The 26,023-nt window shown below is 33.9% G+C and overlaps 1 long non-coding RNA gene and 2 pseudogenes across 1 annotated transcript; 2 read left to right on the top strand and 1 right to left on the bottom strand.

Moving 5' to 3' along the window:
• Positions 1–1,836: 1,836 nt before the first annotated feature.
• On the bottom strand, positions 1,837–3,607 carry LOC146908117 (protein NODULATION SIGNALING PATHWAY 1-like; annotated as a pseudogene).
• Positions 3,608–4,263: 656 nt separating this feature from the next.
• Positions 4,264–7,943, top strand: LOC146908116 (uncharacterized). Its single transcript, XR_015017738.1, has 2 exons — positions 4,264–5,151; positions 7,676–7,943. It is a non-coding gene; the product is annotated as an uncharacterized LOC146908116 (long non-coding RNA).
• Positions 7,944–11,961: 4,018 nt separating this feature from the next.
• Positions 11,962–15,609, top strand: LOC146908115 (uncharacterized; annotated as a pseudogene).
• Positions 15,610–26,023: the final 10,414 nt, after the last annotated feature.

Genomic DNA, 26,023 nt, shown 5'->3' with positions numbered 1-26,023 from the left:
GTATGATGTTTTGGAAGATTAGGATGCATTAGGACACTTGGATTTGGAGGTTTTTATGTAAAAATACGATTTATGCACTTTTGGACTGATGGCAGCACGCTTAAGCATCCACAGCACGCTCAAGCGTCGAAAATGTCGTAGCTACTGAACTGCACGCTTAGGAGCACGCTTAAGCGTCCTCAAAGCGTCCTCATCACGCTTAAGCGTCGCTTAAGCATCCAGGCATCTTTTGACAGCACTTTTTATGAAAACGTTCTGGAATGTTCACAGCTTTAGCAGCACTTTGTGTAAATGTTCTAAAATGTTCCGGAGGTCCAGAAATGTCTTTTGAGCTCCGTTTCTTGCAAACTTTTCTTGAAATATGAACCCCTCAATTCCAAGTGCCTAAAGTACAATTCCAAACAAGATTTTAAACAAGGGAAAGACATGGTAAATTGTTAACAATGCTTGTTGATAAATGATACGCAAGAGTGTTATGTTACGATAAAAATCTGGTAGCAATTTAATCATTCAGGAAGGGAATGAAAGTAGAGCTTTGACATACCTTGTCAAGAACTAGAATAGCTTGTAAAGAAATAGAATGCTACGCATTGACAATATGCTTGATAAGACGCGAAGTGATATAGAGTATTCTCTTCGCATAGGAACTAGAATGATCATGCAAGCATGACTAGACGTGAATTGATTAGATATCTCTTCACATAGTAAGTTAAGCAAGCATTTAGTTTACCTCTAGTAGGATCGTATAAGGATCCGAGGTAAAAGAGATAGCATGTATAGATGTAATCTTCATGCATATATAGACCAAGACTTTAATAATGATGTAGGTGTCTTGTCCCTTGTGATCCACACTAGGTTGGCTCAAGGGGTTTCCACTAGGTGAAACGGGGTTAGCCGTAAGGAACCCGCACGTCACAGAGGGAGTGCCGTTGGTTATACCTTAGATAGGTTTCCATCGGTTAGATAGGGATTGCGCTCTGGTTTACTCCACCTCGGGTCTCTCCGTAAAATGAATTCAGATAATGATTGTTTGTTCAACGCTAACTTAATGAATGAACTTATGTACGACCATGCATGTTATGTTTATGATTATGTTCACGATTATGTAGGAATGATTCCATGCATGATTATGATTCAAGAACAAGAGCACTAGAAGCTTTAAGACAAGTACAAGACATGAATAGAACAAGTAATGAACATGGTACCGAAGACGATCTTAGGTTTCCCCTAATCGTCCGGTATAGGTTCGTGTCATGATTATGTTATGCTTAGGCCTTGATACGTAGAGCGTATTCTTGGCAATGCGGTTTTAGTTTTCCCTCGACCGCCATGACACGTATAGGAAGTGAAGCCTATAACAAGTAAGATGAACCTATGACGGGTCTAGCATGCACTACCGTCTAGGAAAGCATGACCACACACGTATAATCAACCGTCAGGTTGTATTGTAGACACGTGGTGACCGTAGGTTTCCCTTGAGGTTACCTATAGCCTAGGATTTAGGGGAACTCACTGAGACATTATGTCTCATCCCAATCCTTATTTGTTTCAGATATCAGGTTGGACGTCAAGGTGGTAGTCGGATGGATTATTCTGCAAGAGCTCGTTCGTACCCGCGGCGTGGAGTTTTTGGATTTCAAGGATGTATTTAGTATACCTTAGACAAGATATGTTGTATTGATAATGTAAGAACGCGTTTATTGTATAATATATTCATTCTAAGTTTTTTTATGTTGTAAATTTTAATGTATCCAGTACTAAACTAACGCACATGCTGGACTTTCTAGATACGTCTAGTATGGGTGTTACAACTGTTCACTCCTAATTTTCTACACTTTAATTTTTCCAAATGGAAAATCTTAACAGTTGACTTCCTTTCCATTCCAAAACAAGTTGATTCTCATTTTTTTTCCTTCAATTCTTGCATGATAAGAACTATCATGTCCTCTCAACATTTGTCTGACTTCCATCAAAACATTTTTGCTTAATCTTCCACCTTCTTAGCTAATCTCACCTTTATGATGATAGCCATCACTTTTCATCTCTTCCCATGTTTGTAACCAATCAAGAGAAGATATACAAGGTGCCACAAACAACACTTCACATGCAATTCTTGCTTCTGAGAATTTTGTTGAAAATTGTGACTCAATTGATTGCAACAAAGCTTTATAATGGACCAAATTCCCTTCAAAAAATGACATGAAATTCAAACTATTTTTTAGTTTCTCAAATGCATCACCATCACCAAAAGTAATAATTCCCTTGATACCATAGTTCTTGATCAAATCCTCGGCTACCTTCAAAAACTCATAAGCATTTTTTCTTCTACTTCTAACCATTCCCATATGTGGAAGACCTATCATTAACTTGAAAGCCAAAAACTCTTTCTTTCCACCCGTTTCGTTCATTATTTTGATCTCACTAATCAATTCATCCAATTCCTTTTCCTCTACCTTCAATTTCAAACCACATGATTTAGCATACTCATAAAGTTCCCTTTTGGCATCCTCAAAATTCCAAACACATTCAGAATTTTCATCACTCCATTTAATTGATGTCAATTTCAATCTTTTGTTCATTTTTGAAACAGCCTCCAAGAGAAAAGGCCATTGAACACCATTTCCAAACCAATAATCAATTATGTCAATTTCATCACAATCTTCTAACATGGCAGCTTCTAGAATTGATGAAATAGCCGAAAAATGAGCCATTTTTCCAACCAAATTCCCTTGATAAAATACCTTAAAAGCAGCCTGAAAATTCTTGTATGCCTCGCCTTTGAGGTATTCTCCATGATTTGTCACTTCTTGAGCCAAATAAAATGCAAGTGTCTCAAGAGAGTCACCAATTGGAGTGGTAACTTTTTGGCTTATACACTTCAAATTAACTTCTGCTAGTGCTTTTTGTCCTTTCTCCAAGGCTTCACCATGTGCTTCCATCAAGTGTGGAAGACTCACTTGGTTTTCAATTTCCATATTTTCTTGTGGCAAAGTAAGTGATTGTTGAATTGATGAAAAATCTGATTTCATTGAAAGTGTTGGACTCCATGCATCACAGGGAGAATTTTGTAAAGGGAAATGATCATAAGTGGCACTGGCGGCCATTTTACAACTGTCTCCGAGGGGATTTGAACTATACCCTTCGAGGACATGTGGAAAATTTTGTGAAGGGAAACTCCCTTCACTTTCTTCTTGGTATTCATGTTCTTGAATATTACCAATTTGTGGACTCAAAATGGAATCAGAAGATTCTAATTCCATTAGAGATGGAAGTTCCAAGGTTTCTTCATCAATTGGAAATTGGATATGATCATTGGTGAATATGGAGATTTCAGAGAGAGTACTATTTTCTGAAGTGCTTAATAGAGTATTGAATTCATAATCATATTCAACATGATCATCCATGATGATGCCATATGGAACATAGTCATCATCAATATGGCCATCCATGATGATGCCATATGGATCATAGAGTCATCATGGTCAACCATGGTGAAGCTATACGGCTCAACAACTTGATGATGATGATGATGATGATCAAAGGTTGATGAGTCTATGTGCTCATAGATTAATGGCCATGGAGAGTGAAGAATCTCTTGCTGACTCATATTTTTTAAATGATTTTTTTCTTTTGCACACAGTAGAAGATGAGAGGATAGTGCTGGAGAGATTGATGGGTATTGCTTGAATATTTATAGGGAAAAAAAGTTCTTGGAGGAACAATGTGAAGACAAAATAGAAACCAAAGGGAGAAGGTTAAGGCAATGATATTATTATTTTTTTTCATTTTCAAACTTCATTTTAATGATGCTTTGGAAGTTTTTGATAAATGCTAAAAAGTCCTCACAGTGAATATTGTGAATGGTATGTTTACTTTATTTTATTCATTAAATGAGTTTTAGTTGCTATATATTGTAGCTAACTTCATGCCATGATATCACAATATTGACAAAAAAAAATATATATTGATCGAATTTTTTACTTTTACAAAAAAAAAAGTATATAAATACTATATATTTTGTGATTTTTTTTCATACTTTATTTCAGTATTAAAAATATTATTATTTGAATTATATATCTACTATATTATTATATATTTTATGGTTAAATATGAATTTTTTAAAACAGCAAAAGTTAAAGATAAAATTAACAAAATATGGACATAGAAATCAAATTTTACGACAATTTTTTGCAGAGGAGCTTTTAGTAATGTTCTTAACACGTCATCAAAAAATTGTTCAAAAACTCAAGAGTTTAAGCTTAAATTAAACAAATTTGAATTGAGGAGAGACTAATACTGAGTGCAGAAAAAAATTAGGGATTAAAAGAACTATTAAAATTAAGTAAGGACTCAACTTAAAAGATCCCAATTTTATAGGAAGCAAAAACATATTTAACCCTATATTTTAACTCGATTTTTTTACGAAAAAGATGTCTTTTCTTCGATGGTATAGTAAGTGTATAGACATAAATTATGGAGAGCTTATACGTATACACCCCTACATGGCTTGATACCACTCTACACCTCCCACCTGCCAATAAAATAGTGACAGCTCAAACAGACAAAATCAAACAACAACAAAAAAAGAAAAAAGAAATTGAAATGTGCCCTCAGTCTCTCTCTCTCTCTCTCTAGTCTCTTCCTTCTCCCTTTTCCTTTCTCCTTTCTCCCTCCGTTGTTTTCCCTTTTTCGAACTCCTCCACCGGCCACACCCACTCTCTGCCGTCGTCCTCACCCCAATGCTCACCATCACCGCCGCCAACTCACTTCTTTTTCGGCGACGGCTATGTAAACGACTATGCATGTTTTGTCTTAGATCTGGTATCTCCGCCGTCATCGTCTTCATCTCTGTCAACTTCGTTACCTCCGTCCTCCTCTCACCTCACCAGAACGTTGTCACTGCCCCACTGACCTCCCACCACCACCATCACCATCACCATCGTCCTCTTCTCCGTCAACTTCCTTAAACCGCTGGATCCACTCAATCCCCCGTCCTCACCACCACCAAACTCACCATCACCGTTCATATTCGTCCTCAAAGCTAGTGGTAGAGACAGAGAGAACGGGAGATGGTAGAGAGAGAAGGGGAATGTTTGAGGGTTATTCACTGTGCTGCAGAAAAGGATTGGAGAGTGACAAGATTGAAAAAAGGTGTGTGAAATTACCAAAATACCCTGCCACATGGCAGTGTGTGATTAGCCTAAATTATGTGGTTGAAGAAAGCTACTTTAAATTTATATATTTAATATTTAAATAAAGAAATCATTGAATTATGTTCTTAATTCAAAAATTGACATTATTTTTTCATTCTTTTTAATTTCAAGTTCATAATAATAAGACCAAAATACTTGTTAAGGATTTAAAAATGAAAATAATTGATAAATTTTATGTAAAGAAAATTATTTTTTAAAGTTTTATGTATTGAATACACAATATATATTCATAAATTTTCATATTTAGATTTCTTAACAAATGTCTTATAAGACACTTGTTATCATTTTCCTTATTCTTTCTTTCAATATATATATATGGGGTTTGCTAGGATACACCCACTAGTTTTTATTAAGGTGTGTTTTAGCAAAGATATAACTAAAAAGTTGTTAAATACACCTTAAGGTGAATGTTGCTAAAACACACCTTATAGAAAATAAGTGGGTGTATGTTAGCAACTCCTATAGGCATTTGCTAGGATACACCCACTTATTTTTTAAAAGGTGTGTTTTAGCAAGTTATAACTAAAAAGTAGTTAAATACACCTTAAGGTGTAGCTTGCTAAAACACTCCCACATAAAAACTAGTGGGTGTGTTCTAGCAAACCCCTATATATATATATATATATATATATATATATATATATATATATATATATATATATATATATATATATATATATATATATATATATATATATATATATATATATATATATGGTTTTGCTAGAAGACACCTTTTATGAAGGTGTCTTTTAGCAAGTTATTCTATGAGTATTTGTTAAAAGACACCAACTAATTTTTATGAAGGTGTATTTTAGCAAAGTTATAATTAAAAAGTGGAAATCACACCTTGAGGTGTGGATTGCCAAAAGACACCTTCATGGGTGGGGTAATATCCCGCTTAATATGTTGCGATGTATTATCTTTTAACGATGAATTAGGCGCGCTTAAGTCTAAGGGCATTTGTGACATTTGAGCTTGAGGAGTATATAAGTAAATTGGACCCAAAAATCTTCATTATTTTTTTCACTTCTCTCACTAGGTTAGAACAAAATTTTTGTGCTCTCTCCTCTCTCTAAGAACCGATCCATATCTTTCTTTATGAGCAATCCAAACTTCAAAATCTTTCAAGCAAGAGAACAAGCAAGCTTTGGGTGTGTAGGAACAAGTCTCACCATCTTTTTTTCCTTTTCATCAAGTGTAGAGATTCTAGGGTTTGGTGTAGAGCTTAAGGAAACTTGAAGTTCACTTCAGTTTGTGCAAAGGTGAGTTCTTAGATAGATTATACTACCTTTGGGTTGTGTGATTACTTGTGAGAAAACAAGGATTAAGTTGGTTATGTGCTAGGCGATGTAGAACCCCTTTTGATATTAATCATTGATAATATGTTGTTTCTTGCCATGTATTTGTTCTAAACTAATTTCTATGGGTTCCGGGTGTCTTGTGTACATTGGAAACTCAATTTTGAGGTTTAGAGGTCAAAAACACGAATTCTGCAGGTCTAGTACTGAAGAACTTAGTTTAAGCGAGATAAATCTCGCTCAAGCGAGATCAATGTCGAACCAAAATAAAATCTCACTTGGCATCTCGCTTGGACCTCTCTCAAGCAAGATTCCCCAGCACAGCACTCTTTTTTGAAAATTTTCTGTGATGCAGTAGTGCCGGCGAGACCTTTTCATGCAGATTCTTATAACTTTTAAAAACCTCCTCAAAGTTAAGTATTCATTGTGCATTACCCGAAAGACATTGGCAACGAAATGCGTGAACAACATTAAGTAAATTCAATGAGGAGTAGCATATGAGATGTCATGTTATGACCCTTAACGTGGGTAAGAAATAACACTAAGTGTGGTAGAAAGCATAGAGCCTCGGCATAGAAAGTCGAGAACTATAATGGAAATATTAGAACCTCGACTTATAGGTCGTGAAGCATGTAGAACGTATGTTTTAGGCATAATTATGTTATAATAAATTGCTTGCTTATGAATGAAAAGTTGTAGGTGTCGCGGCTCTCGTTATCCACATCAGTGGGATGCGAGGGATTTTCCTTCTTGGAAATGGGATAAGCTCCGTAAGGGGGGCCCCGCGGCATTGAGGGAGTCCGATTACCTTAGCTAGGTACTTTCGGATATGTATGGGATTTGTTTTCGGGGTTACTCCACCCGGAACAATCCGTAAAACGAACTCAGATAATTGTTTGTTACACACTATTATGTTATGTTTGAAATGATGTTGCAAGCAAATATATGTTAAGGCATGATATGAATATAGATGCAAAGAAGCGACCTAGTACCCCGCACGTTCGTTTAAGTATGTAATGAGCTCACACACGTATAATCAACCAATCGGTTGTAAAATAGGCACGTGGTAACCGTAGGTCTTCCCCCAAAGTTATCACTAGCCTAAGAAGTAGGAAGAACTCACTGAGACATTATGTCTCACTCCTCTTTTTTGTTGTTCAGGTTCTCAGGTTTCTCGAGGTAAAGGTAAAGAAAAAGCTTTGGATTGAATGTTCTTGCATGGAATCGACTTAGTGTTGAATTAAGAGATGCATATGTTATATTATAAGTTGTACTTTGTGAACTTTGTGCTAGACTTCATAGTACATTTTGGTGTGTAATAATGTAACATAGAAGCTTTGGATGTTGATGTATCTTAATACTCGACTTAACGTCGTCTTCTGTATTGTATAATTAATGTATCCAATATCAGTTTTAACGCACTTTTGAATATTCTAGACGTTTTCAAATTGAGCGTTACAGGTGGCTTCTAGCAAAACCCATATATATATATATATATATATATATATATATATATATATATATATATATATATATATATATATATACACACACACACACACGTACACACACACACATCTCCCTTATTCTTAAACTATTACTTTTCCTTTACTGCCAAATTTAGAAGAAGAGAGGGTTTGGAACTTTGGAAAGAAAACAAAGGAAAATACAATCAGTTCTCCTATCTGCTCACAACATCTCCAAGCATGAGCATTTTTTTTCTCTTTCAAAATACTTTTTAAGTTTCATGAGACGCCATCCCTTATTAAAAAATAAAGTCTCATGAGACGTTTTCAATCTAATCCCGATCATAGAATATTCTTCCTCCTCACATATTGAAATACTTTCAACCACATCATCACGTTTAATCTAAATAATAATTATAGCATCTATCTATTATATTTTAAGATAAGGTATACCTATTCCATTAAATTCATACATGAAATACTGAATTAATGAATTAATAGTGCAATAATGATTATGTTACTAATTGTTCTCATTTTTTTTTAGAATTTTTTCCCTCTCACTTTTTAGTTAAATAGCCCAATGTTTAAATTCACTCTTAAAGTAGGACAATGCATTATTTTGTCGCATGAGTATTAGCTCAGTTGGTAGGACAATGCATTATTATATGCAGGGACCGGGGTTCAAACCTCGGACACCCCACTTATTCACCTTACAAGGTGAATTCTAGTCACTAGGCTACCTGACCCAAAAAAATAAAAAATAAAAAATTTGAGGATTGAACTTCAACCCCTACATACTACATTGTTTCTGTCAACCGAGCTATTTTTTAGTCATGCAACCTTTAGCTTTTCACCTATCATTTCTTCATGAACTAGGAAGTCACACTGAATGTAAGCTAATTCAAGTCGAGTCAAAGATATATACTTCCTCCGGTCACATTTATAAGCAAAATAGAACTTTTTAAGCTCATTGAATAACTAATGTATTTGGTCTATAAATGTGACTAAATACATTAATTATTCCATGAACGTAAAAAAATATTTTTTGCTTATAAATGTGACCGGAGGGAGTACACTAACTCACCACATATTTAAACTTGTTATTATGCAAGTATTCTTTTTTGACCCAAAATACACGTAAATTCTATGATGTCTTATCCATAAATTTTCTTCTCTAATTTTTTAATAGTGGGTGCATGGAAGTTTTGTTTTTGGTGAAATGGATGCATGAAAACTACTTAAAACCTTTATTTAACATTTAAATAAAGAAATGATGCCATAATTGACATTATTGCTTCATTTCATTCAATTTAAATTATTATTTCCCTTTGATATCTAATTTGAGGAGAAGATAGGATTTTGGCACTATGGAAAGAAAACAAAGGAAAATACAATAACTTCAATTCTCTGCTCGAAACATCTCCAAGCATGAGTATTTTCTTCTCTTTCAAAAAATACTTGTTTTAGTCCCGTATGAGACATTTTCAATCAAATCCTGATAAAATACTCTTCTTCCTCACATATTGAAAGGTTTTCAACCACATATCCTCACGTTAATCTTAATAGATATAGAAACTATTATATTAATAAATTTAGATATAGGTATACCTATTCCATAAAACTCATGCAGAAAATAATTAATGAATTAGGAGGTCATTGAATCTTGGGAATGAGTGCATATAAAGAGACAGAACTTTCATAATATCTAATTTTATTTATTTATATGATATAAATTGGATGAGTCATAAGATAATCAAGAGGAAGAACATAAATTAGTTGAAAAAAGAAGCTAAGGTGTTGTGGATTTGAAGATCTTAGTATCCTTTCTAACAACTATATACAACTACTTACCTGGCATATTTGCTTTAAAAAAGAGGAGAGCCTACAATTTGCTTCTTTTTTTTTTCTTTTCTTGAGAGGACAATTTGAGATTGTGTCCTTATTTATTTTTTGGGTATAAATTTGAGAGCTTGTTTAAATATCGTCCAAAATTACTTTGCCACTTGAACCAACGGATATCAAGCATTGCATACTCTCTGCAAGTTTAGTTCAATTGATAGAGATATTGAATACTATAGTTCGAACTCGAAACACTCCACTTATTCACCGAAGTGAATTTCTAGACACGTAACTAGTTGACAAAAAAATAAGCATTACAAATTCTCAAAGAAAGGTAAAACAAAATTACACTAGTTTTACACATGGATGAGATAACATCTAGTCTTCTTAAGCGTTTAGATTTAAATACACTTTTCGTCTATTAAATATCGTGATTATGTGACCACCTACCTTTTTTTATGGATTTTGATCTCATATGTAATTCCTCTTTGTAATTTGTGGTAGTTCTCCTCCAATTTCCCCTGATTTTATGTTGTGAAATTATTGATGTGTACCAATACGTCATACGTAGCGTGCCTTTATAAAAAAATTGAAAAACAAAACAATAAGTTTGTGCAAGTGAGGTCGAAACAGGATGGGGAATATTGTTTCTAAATTGTGGAAGTTTCAACTCACATGCACGAGTTTAACTTTAAAGAAATTTTACGTGATAAATCATGTCGCATTAGCACAAATCAAGAAAAGTAGAGAGACACTACGAAATTGCAAAGGAGAAAACATGGAAGGTTAAAATCGCTCAAACAAAAAGTGAAATGTCAAAATCGAACAATCACAATACTTGAAAGAATAAAATTACTGTTAAATATTTCTTAGAGTTAATTATGTTTTTGGTCCTTACAAAATTGCGACCTTGTAAGTTTAGTCCTTACTTAATTTTAATAGCATTTTTAATCCCTACCAAAAATTTCTGCACTTAAGTCCTTACTCAATCCAAATTTGTTTAATTTATGCTTAAACTCTTAAGTTTTTCAACAATTTTTTACAGGTTTGTTAAGAACGTTATTAAAAGGTCCTCCGAAAAAAATATCGCAAAAATTTGATTTCTACGCCCTTATTTTTGTTACTTATATCTTAAACTTTTGTCGTTTTAAAAAATTCATATTTAATTTATTCCATGTTAAAAAATTATAGATTTTAGTAAATGAACCTTTCATAGTGTTCTAAACTTGTATAAAAAGAATCGTTAAAAAATTTAAGAGTTTAAGGATAATTAAACAAAATTTATTTTAGCAGGGACTAAAATTATAAGTAAATTTTTTTTTGTAGGGATTAAAAATGCTATTAAAATTAAGTAAGGACTAAACTTACAAGTTCGCAATTTTGTAGGGACCAAAAACATAATTAACCCTATTTCTTATCCTTATAAATATACAAATATTTTGTTTTAGTTCCTCTAAAAATTTTCTTCGACTTTTAGTCCCTATAAAATTTTCAATCACAACTTTTGGTCCCTATTTTTAAGTCAACTCATGTATTTTTTTAATGACATTGTGCATAAATATGTAGAATATTGTAAAAATCTCTTCCGTAAAAAATTAGATTTTTTTTAATCAATCATGAATTAAATATGAATTTTTGACCACCAAAAATATAAAAATTCATATTTAATTCATGTTTTTTTTAAAAATTCTAATTTTTTATGGGAGAGATTCTTATAATATTATAAACTTTTTTAAAAAATTTAATTCAAAAATATGAATTCTAGATATGAATTTACTTTAAAGGATGGACCAAAAGTGAATATGAAAAAATTTTGAAGAACAAAAAGTCGAAGAAAAATTTTAAAGGGACTAAAACGAAAAGTGGGAATATTTATAAGACCAAAAACATATCTAGCTGAAGGAAATAAGTTGTAAGCTAATAGAACCATTCTCTTGAAACCCTTAGTAAGGTAGACGTAGATTAGGGTTGCCTGTTTGTAGAACTACTATAAGAGAGTGTGCTATGAGTGTCCTAAGATTCATAGATAGACAGACTTAAGGGAACCTTGGCCTTCATTGCCTTGGGAAACACTGGAAAACCAATTTAAGTTTATGTTTCAATTACTTTTGAATTAGCAAGACCACACACGTAAGGATCACCATGCGATCAGCAGGTGCAATTAGCATCGGAGGGATAGACCAAAGTAGGTTAGTAACGTCCCAACGGCCTCAACACCTGTATAGTCTACCTAAGAAAAATAAACACGACATTATTGTTATTTAATATATCCAACAATATAGACAGGGGGATTCGAAGAATCCTAACCGCTGCTTACTTTTCTGCAACCAAAAACAGATAACTTGCTCTGTTGCAAACAGATAAAAATTGCAAGACTTTCTAACCCTTTTATCTTTTATATCGTCAACTTATAAAAATAAGTAACGAGAATTGTTTGGACGAAACGACAATCTATGTGGATACGATACTCTACTTATCACTTTATTACTTAGTAAACGATTTGGTACACTTGCCAGAATCGTGCATCAAGAGGAGAGAAACTCAGGTGCACCTTACAGAAATAATATGCAAATCAACTTATGGATTATATGTCTTAAAATTCAAATGTTCCAATTATCTTGATATACAATTGATTAGGTTTAAATTATATAATTGTATTTAAAATTATATTTTATTGTCTACATATTAAAAATTGTTTTCAATTGTTTAATTTTTTTTAATATTTTTTACTTCTAAAAAAATTGAAAACCAAACACTTACTATAATAATTTAAAATTAATAATTAATGCTTATATTTCTGAAGCTCAACCACTTCAAACCAAATATTCTTATACTTCTCTATGTCTGAGTGTTTGATGTTATATTAATTACTTTCTTTTTTCCTTACATCAAATAAATCGATCATATTCTTTTTTTTTTTAAAACTCGGTATCCGATCCAAGGACCGACTAATCCGAGGGGACCAATCCCACCGCCCACTTGCGGGGGCCCCGTTTAAAGCCAGAGCAAGCTCTGTAAGGACTTAGCCCACCGAAATTGGCACCAGAGGGAATCGAACCTGAGACCTTTGGAGGAGCAAACTCCAAGATCCCAAGCCAACCACTAGGCCAACCCCAAATGGGTTAAATCGATCATATTCTATTCATACTTTTAAAGAAGTTATTGTCATATGCCTTTAAAACATTATTTTATCATTAAAAGTATTATACCTTTTAATATATTATATTATTTTATTTATATCGACTATGAATATTATTTTCTACTACTATAAACCAAGTTTTGATAGTTTATTTAGATACAAAACTAATGTCAATATTGTTATAGGATTTTAACCATTAACATGATATGTAGTTTAATAATTTTATTTATAAATCTAAATTATTTCAATCTGATATACTTAACTCGGGCAATACCAGGTATCTACGCGGTCAGTATTATAAGCAAAACTTTACATTTTAAATACATTGGATAATTAATGTATCTAGTTTATAATAAAGACTAGATACATTAATTATTCAATGTATCTAAAAAAGTGAGTTTTGCTTATAATAGTGATCGGATGCAGTAATTATGAAAAATAATCAATGATATAATTAATTGAAAAAATGACTATATAGCCCTCCAAATTAGTGACATATATAGTGTGAAAGATTAAGCGTCTCAATGGACTAGGTTTCTGTTCCTCAAACAAAACAAAAACTAGGGTTTCTAATGATCAGTGATATCGATTGTTATTCGATTCCGAGTATTCGGTTTAATAGTGGAACTACTCAAATTGATTTTCAGATTGATAGTGGAGCTACACAAATTGATGAAACGTCATAAATCTTGTATGTGTAATCTCTGACTTATATTTTTTTTTTTTTCATAGTTGTTTATTTTTATTCGTTGCTGATTTACTTTGTGCAGATTCGAATAACCCTACAAGTATAAAGTAATAACTAATCATAGTAGTGCTTTTCATTAGTGGCGTGGATGTTATTTTTCACATTTTCTTTTTTCTTAGTCTTGTGAGTTGTGACTTGTATTTGTTTTCTTAATTACCGCTTCCTTTGTTCCCTTTTAAGTGTCGTTCTAGTACGAATATAGTGTTCCTACTGGTTCATGAATAGTTAAAATGATATATAATTGTTAAAAATTGTTGGAGAAAAAGATAGTAACTCTTGCTAGAGAAATCTAACATGTTAAAAATTGTTGGAGAAAAAGATAGTAACTCTTGCTAGAGAAATCTAACATATTAAATTTATTGGAAATAGAAAGTGTGTGCAAAAAAATAAGAATATATTTTGGATTTTGGATTGTTTATACTTCTTTTAAATCACTAATATTTGCAAAGTGGCAATGATTATGCAGTGGCTCTCACTCAAAAATATGAGATGGAAGAAAAAACCATGTTGACAAATCTACCAGTTGATGTGTTGGAACGGATTATGAAGTGTTTGCCTCTTAAAGATTACCTTAGATTGAGAGCAATTTGCCGATCCTGTAGGAAAACAGTTTCCAATATCATTGAAAACAAGCATTGCTGCCCTTTACCTGAACTACCTAGCTTGAGTACAAAAAGTTTACATTGCCTTAGGACACCGCTGTTGAGGGATGATACATGTATTGGCTCAGTTGACGGCTGGTTGATTGTGAGTGACTATTCTGAAAATGGTTTTGCAAAAATTTTCTTTTTGAATCCAATAACTGATGTTAGAATCACGATACCATCAAAGTTGTACTTGCCCTCAATCATTGGTCAAAGAATATATGTGACAAAAATGACGGCCTCTTCCAAACCAAATTGTGATGGTTCTGAATGCTATATAGTTGGCCTTTTGAGTGATTATTGTCACATTGCAATTTATAAACTCTTTGAAAAGGCGTGGACTATAGTTGAGCCAGATAAGGATTCAGGGACTTATTTTACGGACATAGAAATTATTGATACAAAATTATATGTAGAAGGCTCATCGTCAGATTCTATATTGGTTTATGATCTTAATGACTCCACTAATGGACCTCCGAAGGCTGAAGTGTTAGCTGAACTTCCAAGAGCGCCAGCAGGATCAAGTATATATAGCAGTTTTCTAGCCAAAGATAAAGCGTTAAGAGAGTTATACTTCATTTCTATGTTCTATAATGGTGAGATTGAAACTGAACAACATGTCTCTGACCGTTTCATTGTTGTCTCATCATTTGTTAAGCCACCTACACTTACCAGCTTTGAAGTGTTCAAGCTGGACACGAACAAGAGTCCTGTTGGGTGGCAGAATGTGAAGCTGGAAGATAAAGTGGCTTTTGTTAGTAAATGCAAAAGCATGGTAATGTCAAGGGATGAACTTAATTACAGTGAAGAGTTAGTTAGAGGGAATAGTATCTACTTTGCCATTACTTTTCCATGTTTAAGAATAAGTCCACCAACAAGTTTAGAGTTTGGGATGTTTTGTTTGAATGATAGAAGCATCGACTACTTTCTTGAGGAGACGTCAAAGCATGGTGATGTTCCATATTATCCTTCATGGTTTGTACCAAGTTTATGGTAATTCCACTGTCGTGACACTTTCATATGTTTTATTGTATGCCAATGGTGTCTACAATGAATTAGTTGGAAGATGCGTATTCATGTTGCGGATCAACCCTTTTATTTCTTTTTTCTTTTCCACTCTCTTTAATACTCTATATTTCCTAGTATTTGATTTTTATTTCTTCCTATAGAGCATGCAGTGTTCATCCTAAACAAAAGCATTGCTAATACATTCTGTCTTATGGATTTACTATTTTCATATTCATCCGTTGTTTTCCTTACCAACTTTGAATGTTTTGTATAATGTGTCTACATAAATTGCTTGAAACGTTGTTCCATAAATGGTAATCTATGACTATGTTATATCCAAGTAATGTAGGCAATCATCATATATAGTAATCCAACATATGCTAACATCCACTGTTTTATGTTTTATTCTTTACCACTGAATTATTAATTATTGTACCACAAAAACTGTTAGAAGAAAAATGGTTTTCGGATTGTTCTGAATTTGTTTTCTGCAGTGGTTTATATTGCTTCAAAAACGTTTTTATTGACTAGCCCATGTAGCATATCACAATCGAATATCAAATCCATTCCATCTAAATATTTATTTAGAATTCAAATTCTAATTAATAATCAAGCACGACTTTACCATTCAATTCTGAAAATCATGAGATCAAGATAGCATGTAAACTCCATAGAAATTTTAAAATATAGAGCAATATAAGAGCTCAATTTTCTCATTTAGTAAGCTCCTGTTGAGTTTCTTGCTGGTTGTGGTGGTCTTGATTAGAGTGAAAGTTGGTTAGCAATATGGACGTGACAACTTCTTTTTAGGCCAAGTTATGGACGTAAAGCTAGTGTTTACAAACATAGTGAGTTGTGCTTGAATTCTTCTATGGTGGTTAATCGCCTTTCACACAACAAAAAAGGTCATGTTCTTGGCTACCAGTTGATTATGCATTTTAGAAGAATGCTTGGTGATTTTCTCAAAGTCAAAGTTCAGCATTCCTTTCAATAATTGAATAAGTGTGTGGATCAACATTAACTTGAGTTGTGATAATATAAAACTTTCGTTTTTTATGATCAATCGCCTATTTCTCTTGGTCCTTTTTTCGTATATTAGGTGCAGATTGGCATCAAGCTTACATCACAATCGTAGCATATGAACTTTATCCTTCTTCCTCTAGTTAGATAGGGTTGGACTTTTCCATTTTGTATTCTTGAATTGGTATAACTTATATGGAACAAGAGTTGTTGCCGAATTACATTCTTCTTTTGAATGACAAACATTACTAGTGCTACCTCTCACCATCAGCAACCTGGATTTAAGTATGTGAAGTATTGGCAAGTAAAATAGAAAGAGAGAGAAAAAAAAGCATGGATCTTAAATTTTTTAGTGTAGATGACTAAAACCACTTCTTAATATTCAGTCACCTTTTTAATCTTTGCGATAATAAGTTGGCAACAGTGGTTGAGATGAAGCATTTAGGTTGAGGCGAAGGAGGTTACATCTACCCTTTCAAAACACACAAGGGTAGATGTAGCTACATATGTCTATGATAGCTTAGCAAAGGATGAAGAAAAGATGAAGATTTCATGCCTAGATCAATGATGTCTCAATAAATCTTGGGTTGAATCTACTCTTAACTACCTTGCTTTGTGTTTCTTTCTCTAGAAAAGCCCTAGTTCTCTCTCTAAAACCAGAAAAATGTAATAAAACAGTAATTGGAATGGTTGGAAAGAGAAGAGAAAACTATTTATATGGGCCAAGTCTGCATAATTTTGCTGATAGCCAAATATTTCGCTATCAGCGAAATGCTAGAAATCTGCTTCTGCACCAATGAGGTGGCTCCACGTGGCCTTTATCCTGTTTGAAATATTTGATCTCGCCAAAACTTCGCCAATGGCGAATACTCCCTGGAACAATTTCGCTATCAGCGAAATATTCACCAATAGTGAATTTCTTCAATTCTGCTTCAGTGACTTCGCCAAAACTTCGCTATCAGCGAACACTCCCTGGAACAATTTCACTAATGGCGAAATTCTCGCTAATGGCGAGTTTCTTGTGAACTTTGGCAATATTTGATCCTTGCTTGTATTTTCCTGCACAAAAAGGGCTGAGTAAGGCATGTAAAGCATAAATGGCATTAATGCACATAATTGAAGCTTTTATGTAACGCCCATACTAAATTTATCTAGAATATTTAGAATGTGCGTTAAATTTAGTACTGGATACATTAAAATTACAATAATAAAAAATTTCTACTGAATAAATATATATACATCACTGCAGGATCGTACATTTGCTATCTGAATACATGTCTGGAACCGTGATAAATAATCTGAACTACTACGACACAAGCATGTGAAAATATATCATTCAGCCTCCTGTATTTGACTCCTTGCCACGTACAACCTGCTGATCTGAAATAAAATAAAAGGGATTGGGGTGAGACGGGATGTCTCAGTGAGTTCCACCTATCCTAGGCTGTAGGCAATCTCAGGGAACCTAGGATCGCCATCTGTCTCTAAACTCAACCCTTTTTGGGTTTATACAGTTTTGTCATGCATAACTGAGCGATCAGGGGATAACTAGGATCGCTATCTGAAATACTGATACTAATGCTGAAATCATACTCACAATTATAGTCATAATGTCTGTCATATTATGTTAGAAATGTTAGCTTTGAACTAACAATATTATCTGAGTTGATTTTACGGAATAAACCCAGGTGGAATAACCCTGGAATTTATTCCACTGCTAACCGGTAATAATTCCAACAGGCGGGAACCCAACTGACGGGGATACGGACTCCTCTGATTATCGTCGGATCATCCTCACGGATAGTGCCCATTCCAACTGGCAGAAACCTTTCGTATCCAACTGGCGGGATAGCGAAAGCCACGGCTTAAACATGTTTTAATATTATAACTGAACTGATTTCTGATAACTGAAATAATTCTCAACTCCACTACTAACGGGGAGTTAAAGAGAGGAATAACTTAATTAATTTCTTATAATAACAACATCCTAAAACTGATAATAAAGACGTAGTGATTCCGTCTTTATTCTGAAATTAATTATGTTACTAACCTATACAGGTTTTAGGCATATCGTTGTCATATGCCCTTCCTAAAAGGTCATAAGATTTTCCACATATCCTGATAAACTAAATTCGACTAATTAAGCCGAACCCATGTTGGAGTATCTTAAAACATTCCTGGTTACGTAATCGAATAAAAATATATATTTCATATTCTAGCCGAACAATGGCTATATTTAGGCATGATAAACTTTCTTGTAAAATCTTTTTTAAAAAATGTAACTGATTCTAGTAACCAAGGTAAGTGTTAAATTCCAGTATTTTTCTCAATCATTTACATAAGTAAATTCATCATTGGCCTTGTTTAAACAATTTCCTCCAACATCAACACTATCATAAACATATTCATAACATAAAAGAGAATTTAGAGTAAACTAGTAACCAAACATTTGACAATTCAATTTTCCAAACTATATGTATTTCAAACTTTCATTCAAATTCTATCCTCCAACTTTAGGACTAAAGTAGTATTGCACAATAACATAAGAAATTTTAGAACAAAATAATGGGAATCTAGCATTGATACAATTATGCCAACATATTTTAATAATTCATAATCACATATTAGCATTTTAATGGAATAATTTACTACCCAAAGGTGGGTTTACTAACTAAAGGAACTCACCTCTAAATCGAACAGTATGCTGAGTTTGGGCTTACACGAAGTCCACTTCAATATCCACTTCGGAACCTCCACACTAGGCGAGGCTTCATGTTCGCTTCGGCGAGCTATCGCAATAGAACCCAAATTCTGCACAAAATCTGCATCTGGTCCCTTACTTCAAAGTTGTCCCCAGACCTCAATACTTGACAAAAATTCGTGAAACTGGTGCCAAAACGACGGCAATTTCGTTAGCTAACCACAACAAGAACCACCTGATTCGGAGTTACAGAGAGAAAGTTATTACCATTTTAGTGGAGCTCTATCCCAAAACCTGTAACCAAATTCCAGCAGGATTTTACCAACTTTAATTGCATTTTCCAAATTCGTTTCTAATCTGAATCATACGAAATTTGTGTCCAATCTGTTGGGAATTGAATGAGGAATCCAAAAATCCAATTATTACTCGATTATGGGTTACACAGCAGTATGTACAAACCAGTGAAGACCATATGAATTTCGTCTCAAAATCATGAATTCAAGTGTAATCACTTATATCAACAATTACCATTCTAAATACATCAACAACAACTCATCAAAGTTACTAAATCACTTTTCCATAATAATTCTCTTAAGTTCCATGTTTCTACATTCAATCAATTTCTCCAAAAATTCAACTTACTAACAACTCACCTTAAGTGTGCTTCCTTAGCTCCTTATGCATCAAAACAGCCACTACCTTAATCACCACAACATAATTGCATTCCTAAAGCATTAAATTGAACAATATCAACAAAGAGTGAAAATGGGCAATTTGAGTGGGTGGTTCAACCACCATATGAAATGAAAAAGGGAGGGACTTCTGATGCTTAGCTTGCTCTTAAAACATCATGGGTACTGTAACAGCCCGATTTTTCGCTAGATTTATTTTATTATTTATTTAATTGTGTTTATGTGTGCTTGTATGTGCTCGTATGTGATTATTTGCCTCTGTGTGTATTTTTGGTCGGGAATTGTAGAATTCGGTATTAGAGGGGTATTTTGGTCATTTTATGAGTGGGGGTAATTTATTAATTTTGATGAGGATTATTTTTAGTGCTTAGTGAGAGTGGTTATTTTACTAAGTGCTAGGGAGTTGTAGTGAATTGTTTTATTACCGGTAAGTGACCGTTAGTATTACATTTTACCGTTAAGTGAGTAGTAACATTTTGGTTAGAATAGAAATGGGTTAGGCCCATTAAGGTGTTGTGAGTTGAGCCCAATTAAATAGAACCTATATAAACTCTTGTTAGTAGAGAATAGGTTTTCACCAACATTTCACAATTGAGAAGAGATAGAGATAGAGAGAAGATAAGGGTTTGAAGAGGAGATCTAGAGAAGGCTAGAGGGAGGTCAAGCTTCAAGGATTGGAGCTAGGATTGGAGCTAAAGTGAGGCCCTAGTTGTTTTTGTGAAGAATTAAGGTAAGGGGGTTAGTCTTTAATCATAATCTAGTAGTCTAACTTCTACCCTAATTCTTTGCATAATTGTGGTTAAGTGCTTAATTTGATTTTGGTTGTAGAATTTCGTGTTTAATTTTGTTGACATGATTATATGCATGAATTGAATGATAATTGTGTTATTGTTGTTGAATTTGTATGTTAAAAATGGGTAAATATGAACATGATGGGTTTTGGGTGAAATTGATGATGAATAATGTTGTGGTTGTTGAATTGTTAATGAAATCATGTTCAAATGTTGTTGTTGTTGTTTTAACATGTGTTGTTGATGAATAGATACATTGGGTATCATGAATTGGTGAATTGGTGATGAGAATTGTTGTTGTTTGTTGAAAGTTGTAAGAGTTGGAGTATTGATGAATTATTGATGATTTGATGTTGTAATCTCAAAACTTGTATATGTTTAAGTGTTTTGAAGTGTATGTGACCTATAAACATCTTTGGGATTAAGTTTTGCGGTTTGAGAGAATCAAAATGGGAATTTTGGGTGAAAATGGGTTGGAACCCGTAACTGTGTTTTGAACTTCTGGTGTAGGACGCTTAAGCGTGCTTAGGACGCTTAAGCGACCCACCAGCGTGTCAATAACGAGCCATAAGCGTGCACTTCATGGAGTTTCTGGAAGTTGGACGCTTAAGCGTGCAGAGGATGCTTAAGCGTGCAACACCCAGTTCAGCCATTTTTATTTCTTCGCTTCGTGCACTTGGGGACCAATCTGGGCTTTCTAAAATGTTTCTTTTAACTTGTTAAACCTCTGTTTATGCACTTAATCCTACTGGAACATGTTTTGAATCGAATTGGACTTGAATTTGTGAACTTTCACTTAACTTTGGAAAAACGGTCCAAACGTCGATTTTTCCGAAAACTCGTTTTTCTCCGGAAATTGAAGTGGGATTAAAGTTGTATAATGTTTATAAGATTTCTAAAAATGGTTTTGGTTGGTTTCATCAAGTTTGAACTTGTTTTTCTTTGAAAATGAGAATTTTTGTGAAAAGTGATAAAGTGAGACGAACTTTGAGTTTTTCATGATTTCGTCACACTTGGCCGGTGAAACGCCAAGGTATCCTCTACTGCACTCATATGTAGCCTAGAGGTATGCTTAGTTGAGGCATTGGAACTTGTTTACTTGGTTTTGGCTTAAATGCTCAATTATTTCTAATGTTGTGACTTTGAGAGACGAACTTGATTGAAAATGATTTTTGGGAGCCAATTGCCTATGAATCCTTTATGGATAGTTGATATAACTTATGTGAAGATGTTTGGTGGTGTATATATGTGACAACTATATGTTGCTTGAATTATGGATGTTGTTGGTGATTGTATATATGTTAAGTGGTGGTGAATCGTTGTCGATTGCATATATACAAGTGTTGGTGATGTTGAGGCTGAAAGAAATTCCTATGGACCCGACGAAGAAAGTAAATAGTACTAATACAAGCATAGAAAATAGCATAGTATTGTCTGATTCATGAGGATAAAAAAACGGAATGTTTTTAGTACCAAAATAGGTATTATCAAGAAAAAGACGTCTTATGCTTTTGACATTTCGATTAATTCGATGTGAATATGTCCTCTTCCGAAAAAAAGAAGTCCTTTCATTATTATTAGTTGTTAATAAAGATAATAAATGAATTTTGTTTTTTAATTTTTTTTTCTTCTTTGCCCCATAAAGATATTGAATAGAAAGAACTATTTTTCTTTCCATTGAAATTTTGAAAATGAACATTTAAATATCCTTCAAAAACAAGTAAATAGATTCGAAACATATAAAATGCAGTTAATCCTGCTGTGGAACAAGCTATTATTGCGAAAATTGGTGAATACAACCAACTATCATTTAGAATCTCATCCTTGGACCAAAAACAAGCAAAAGGTGGAATACCACAAAGAGAAAGTGTACCTATTAAAAAAGCGGTTTTTGTAATTGGGGCAGGTGATTTGTTTGTGTGAACATATGCATTGTAATCGAGTCATATGTTCATGCATTCATGACTGATGGTGGCGGATTTTATATCCAATTGAGGTGATTGCGATGTTTTTGTTGCATCGAAGGTGACGACCTTGAGGTGATATGGTACCACATGCATGTATGTGTCGAGTTTAGGCATATCACATTGCATGAGTCTTGATTTTTGTATTGAATGATGAATGATGATGATGAGTGTGCTAAGTGATTATATACTTGCAATGAATGAGGTTGTTATATGAATGTGGATGTGGAGGTTAAATGTTCATGATGATTATTTGAGAATAGAACTGTTTATTTATGTCAAGTTAATTATATTGATTATGATTGATGTAATGCTAACCTCCAGTGGTTTTGACCGCCTATCTGTCTGTTTGGATGGGTAGACGTTGTGTAGGAGTAGTCCGCTTGCGGTGAGTGCTTGGATAGCTGGAGTTAGCCTCCACTATCATTTTGGGGTTTAGTTTAGGGCTTTGATTAGGTCGAGTCGGTGTCCCTTTACTTTTGTTGGATTTTATTTATGTTGAGATGTACTCATTGTTGAGACTTTGGAGGATTTTATGTTGATGATGATGTATTGACCATGGCATATGTATTGTTTTGATTTGGAGATGTAAGATTATATGTCCGCTGCGATTGTTGAGATTTATATCTATGCATGCAAGTTGTTGTTTAGTTTGAGACGTAGCATCTATTTTTTGAATATTTGTTATATTTGGGTGTTTTATCGCTTAAATAGAAATAGGGTGTTACAAGTTGGTATCAGAGCCATGGCCAGTCTTTTCCGGACTAGTATCCGTTGAATTTTCCTGTTAGTATGTGAATGGTAATGAGTTACCTTCGATACTTGTTTGTTGTGTTGTTGTTCTTATCGGTTGGTTGGTTTTGTGTAGTCTTGAGATGGCTGGTGGTAGAGATGATGGAGCCATTGCGCAGGCTTTGGCTTCGATGGCTCAGGTGTTGGCTCAGGCTAATGAGCAGGCGGCAGTTGGTCATCGTGATCCTGGAGAGACTGAGGAGCGGAGGCTTGATCGTTTCTTGAGAAACAGTCCGCCGACGTTCAAGGGTAGGTATGACCCGGATGGAGCTCAGACATGGATGCAGGCCATGGAGAGGATCTTTCATGCTATGGTGACTAGTGAGGATCAGAAGGTCAGATTGATATGCTTGCTGAGGAGGCTGAGTATTGGTGGACCAATGCTAAGGGAAGGCTTGAGGCTGGTGGAGCTGTGACTTGGGCTAAGTTCAAGACTGAGTTTTTGGGGAAGTACTTTCCTGAGGATTTGAGGACCAAGAAGGAAGTGGAATTCTTGAACTTGAAGCAAGAGAACCGTTCAGTGGCTGAGTATGCGGCTAAGTTTGAAGAGCTTTCGAGGTTTTGTCCGTACATCAATGCGGAGGATGCTATGGTTTCTAAGTGTGTGAAGTTTAAAAGCGGTTTGAGGCCCGATATCTATCAGTACATGTGTATTCAGGAGATCCGTGATTTTGACACTTTGGTGCATAAGTGTCGAATGTTTGAGGAGAAGATAAGATTTTGGCCCTAAACAAAGGAAAATACAATATCTTCTATTCTCTGCCCTAAACATCTCCAAGCATGAGTATTTTCTTCTCTTTCAAAATACTTGTTTTACTCCCGTATGAGACATTTTCAATCAAATACTGATAAAATCCTCCTCATATATTGAAAGGTTTTCAACCACAAATCCTCACGTTAATCTTAATAGATATAGAATCTATTATATTAATAAATTTAGATATAGGTATACCTATTCCATAAAACTCATGCAGAAAATAATTAATGAATTAGGAGGTCATTGAATCTTGGGAATGAGTGCATATAAAGAGACAGAACTTTCATAATATCTAATTTTATTTATTTATATGATATAAATTGGATGAGTCATAAGATAATCTAGAGGAAGAACATAAATTAGTTGAAAAAGGAAGCTAAGGTGTTGTGGATTTGAATATCTTAGTATCCTTTCTAACAACTATATACAACTACTTGAGGTATTCTTCCATGGTCACAAGACCAAATCAATAGTGTTTGGACACACACACATAAAAAGATGGTCCTTAAAATATTCAATCATTTTTTTATCAATTTCCTTTTTACTATTAAAAAAATATTTATTTATGTGTGTGTGACCAAACACTTTTTATTTGGTCATGTGACCATAATAGAATTTCTCCAACTACTTACCTGGCATATTTGCTTTAAAAAAGAGGAGAGCCTACAATTTGCTTCTTTTTTTTTTCTTTTCTTGAGAGGACAATTTGAGATTGTGTCCTTCTTTTTTTTCTCTCTGCAAGTTTAGTTCAATTGATAGAGATATTGAATACTATAGGTCGAACTCGAAACACTCCACTTATTCACCCAAGTGAATTTCTAGACACGTAACTAGTTGACAAAAAAATAAGCATTGCAAATTCTCAAAGGTAAAACAAAATTACACTAGTTTTACACATGGATGAGATAACATCTAGTCTTCTTAAGCGTTTAGATTTAAATACACTTTTCATCTATTAAATATCGTGATTATGTGACCACCTACCTTTTTTTTATGGATTTTGATCTCCTATGTAATTCCTCTTTGTAATTTGTGGTAGGTCTCCTCCAATTTCCCCTGATTTTATGTTGTGAAATTATTGATGTGTACCAATACGTCATACGTAGCGTGCCTTTAAAAAAATTGAAAAACAAAACAATAAGTTTGTGCAAGTGAGGTCGAAACAGGATGGGGAATATTGTTTCTAAATTGTGGAAGTTTCAACTCACATGCACGAGTTTAACTTTAAAGAAATTTTACGTGAATAAATCATGTCGCATTAGCACAAATCAAGAAAAGTAGAGAGACACTACGAAATTGCAAAGGAGAAAACATGGAAGGTTAAAATCGCTCAAACAAAAAGTGAAATGTCAAAATCGAACAATCACAATACTTGTAAGAATAAAATTACCGTTAAATATGTTTTTATCCTTATAAATATACAAAAATTTTGTTTTAGTTCCTCTAAAATTTTCCTTCGACTTTTAGTCCCTATAAAATTTTCAATCACAACTTTTGGTCCCTATTTTTTGTTGGAACAAAATGTGGAGTTTTGATGATAACAAGGTATTAAAAATTGACAATTGGACTAGCTAATATTTGTTCAAGTGTACAGGACCATAGTTAAAAAGTTACATCATATAAAGGTTTTGAAAAACAAAAGAGAGCTAAGGAATCAAGAAAAGGAAGCTTTAAAGCGTCTGAAGAAAAGTGCTCCTAAAGTCAAAAGTGCTCCTGAAGACAAAGTGCTCCTGAAGATGATGACGTCATCAAAAGCTGGAGTTCATCAGAAGCAAGTTACTCAGAAGCAACCTCATCAGAAGCTGAAAATCACCAGAAGCTGAAAATTCATGATTTAACACTTCAAAAGCTGTCTATTGGATTCGAAAGCAATGCAGAAGACTGGAAATACAAAGCAACAGTCTTTTTGTGAAGATTTGAAGGCATTGGATGCTTATCTTCAAAAAGC

The sequence above is a fragment of the Medicago sativa genome, chromosome 7 (genome assembly GCF_051527215.1).
Source record: "Medicago sativa cultivar Bolivia chromosome 7, Bolivia_mono, whole genome shotgun sequence".
NCBI lineage: Eukaryota > Viridiplantae > Streptophyta > Magnoliopsida > Fabales > Fabaceae > Medicago > Medicago sativa.
Note: the sequence above shows the minus strand (reverse complement) of the source record. Positions and strands in the feature narration are given on the sequence as shown.